Below are 2941 nucleotides of genomic sequence, written 5' to 3'. Positions count from 1 at the left end.
GTGATTTTGTGAGGAAAAAATATAATTTTGCCTTCAATGAATAGTCCAACATGGACTAAGTTAGTGTATGGGGGATTGTTTAAATTGACTCTCTTTTCTTTGGGCTTTGAGGGTCCCAAAAAAGGGGGTGTTTTGGGCTTTCAATTGTTTGGGCTTTGCATATCACACGCGCACGCCTCGCCTCGCCACGCCATGGTGCGCCCGCTTTGCCACATGTTTTTTTCTTTCTCTTGGCAATTAGCAATGTGGAAAACGCGCACGAAGTTCATATCGGCTGTGCGGTTTTTAGAAAGCGTGCAAACAGCCGCGCGAATTTGGCGAACGTTACCTTATTTTCTATGGGGATTCTCAATGGCTAAGGGTTTCTCAACCCTATAAATACAACCCTAGTGTGAGCTCGGAAAACATAGAAACGAAAAGGAAAAAACCTCTACTCTCTCTTCTGCCTCCGAGAAAAAATTCTTCCTCTCTAAAAATTCTCTATTACAGTTTACTTTCTATTGGGCAATCGTTTTCATCTGAGCAGAAGTTCTATACTCTCGCCCGAGTACAAAGACCGACCGTTTCTGAGGGCTTTTACCTCTAGGGGAGAGGGGATCATCTGCGTCAGGGCTATAGATGGGTCCTCAATCTTCTAGAACAGTGCTTGCTGTTGTGCGCAGCGGAAATTTCGGCAGAGTTTCTGGTACACAATAAGAGAGAAAGATCGATAAGAATTCTTGTTTCTCAAAGGGAACAAGAATCTGAAAGCCTAATATCACATCAAAGTGAGATACTAGCTCTTCCTCTCGTCAACTCTAGGACTACGCGTCGAGGGATCCTAAAACTATTACAATGACCACAAACTTAAACAACCAATTTTACGTGGTTCGGCAAACTGCCTACGTCCACGGGGCAAGGAGGGGGAAGATCTACTATTAGAGGGAGAGATACAACTAGGGTTTACAATCACACAATCTAAACCCTCAAACAAATTCTCTCAAAACCTCTCACACAATTATCTCTCTCAAAACAAAAGACATCCGCCTCTATACTTTGCTACAACCAAAAAAAAGGAATCTGCGTTTTCCTTTTTGCTGCTCCTGCGCACCTCTGCCTTGAATCTAACCCCTCAAACAAATACTCTCAAAACCTCTCACACAATTCTCTCTCTCAAAACAAAAGACATCCGCCTCTGTACTTTGCTACAACCAAAAAAAAGGAATCTGCGTTTTCCTTTTTCCTGCTCCTGCGCACCTCTGCCTTGAGCCTGCTGCAGCCAGGAAGTCAGCACATGGCTTTCACAACGTGGGCCCCACTCAAAAAATCTCTTCATGAGACGTCGCTATCGTTTCATGCGTTCACACTTGCGCGACTGCTTCCCGTATCAAGCCAGATTTTCTGTATTTTATTTTTAGATTTATTTGCACGCTAATAAGTTAAATTAATATTTTTTATAACAGAATCTACGTATGAAATTGATTTTTCAAAGGTATCCCCTGAAGTCAACTTATTCTAACTAATAAATAATAAAACTTTCCGTCGAAACTTTATCAACTTTAGGTTTATGCGCAATTATTATTCTAAAAAGGCCACAAATAAACTTTTATCTGAAAACTTGACAACTCCAAGTCAACTTATTATCTCAATCCAAGATATTAAATCCCAAATTTTCTCCCAGGTCTATGAGTAGCTTTTCAAAATCATGACAATTAATGGTGAAAGGAGACTCAAAATTAGTAGTACAAAATAGAAAGACCATGGGAAATGGATCTAAATCCTCTTTAATTATGTCGTAAATGGAGGGAGTCTAATTCTTTCAATTTTTATCGTCTATATCACTTCCAGCGAATGAGATCAAGCCACATAAGAACTGCTTCGGTCTTGAAACCTGTTGGCGAATGTGGTTAAATGTGAAATAATACAGATATAAAACAGCAAAAACCGAACAGAAAATTGAAGGGCAGTAATTTAAAATTTTCCAACTCAGCTATTGTGCGTTTGTAAAACGATGTGCTTAAAGCATTAATTGGCATACTCCGGTGCAAGGATCCCAAGGTCAAATTGTTTTCAGGAACAACAGTCCAATACTCTGGTGTGCACTGACCCAGTACTGTCAAGATCTCCTCGATCTATAAGGCAAAGATCTCCTCGATCTATCAGGCAAAAGATCACATCGATCTATCAGGCAAAAGATCTCCTCGATCTATCAGGCAAAAGATCACCTCGATCTATCAGGCAAAATTCCTATAAGCATCAGCTATTTTACAATCTATATCTGTATATATTGATTGTTGTTTTTGGAATAAAATTTCCTTAAGGATTTGAGGTCTATTTATAGTGTTTGGAAAAATACTATACACTAATAAAATAATATATTTTACTATGCATGTGGGACACACATCCTAATTTTTCTTCGGTGGGCCCCACGCCTTTTGAAAAAATTGTCACCTGCATTTTAGCCGCCCATGTGAGGTTTCATTTTTCAAATGATGTTAGGCTAAGGTCATGGTCATGGGGCCCACATAAATTTATTTTAAAAAATTATATCCAACAATCCCCACAAGTTTTTTAAACCAGAGTCGTTAAATGGTGTCGTTGTTTCAATCGTTGTGCATAAGGTAGATATCACAAGGACTTGAATCTCCTTTAGACCAACTGAATAAAAGATAAATGCATGGTGTCGCAGCGATTTGAACCAGTACATGTCTAAAAATCCAGCGATCACACAAGATCAAACTTATCTGTGGTAGTTTTTACTTTGAACTACACTTGCATTTGCCTTTGCACATTTATGGCCTTGTGCATATCCTGGTTTCTGATAGGGCTCTAGGTATCTTTCCACAAGACACCATAGAAGACAGCCAAATCTCCACCCATGCATAGGTGAGTTCTTTAGGCATGTTTCCTATCAAACATCCCGCATCCGAAATGCTTTGAACTCATTAAGGCTTAAGAGCCA

Source organism: Asparagus officinalis, chromosome 1, assembly GCF_001876935.1.
Source record: "Asparagus officinalis chromosome 1, Aspof.V1, whole genome shotgun sequence".
Classification (NCBI taxonomy): Eukaryota; Viridiplantae; Streptophyta; class Magnoliopsida; order Asparagales; family Asparagaceae; genus Asparagus; species Asparagus officinalis.
The sequence above is the reverse complement of the archived record's forward strand: the minus strand, read 5'-3'. Positions refer to the sequence as shown.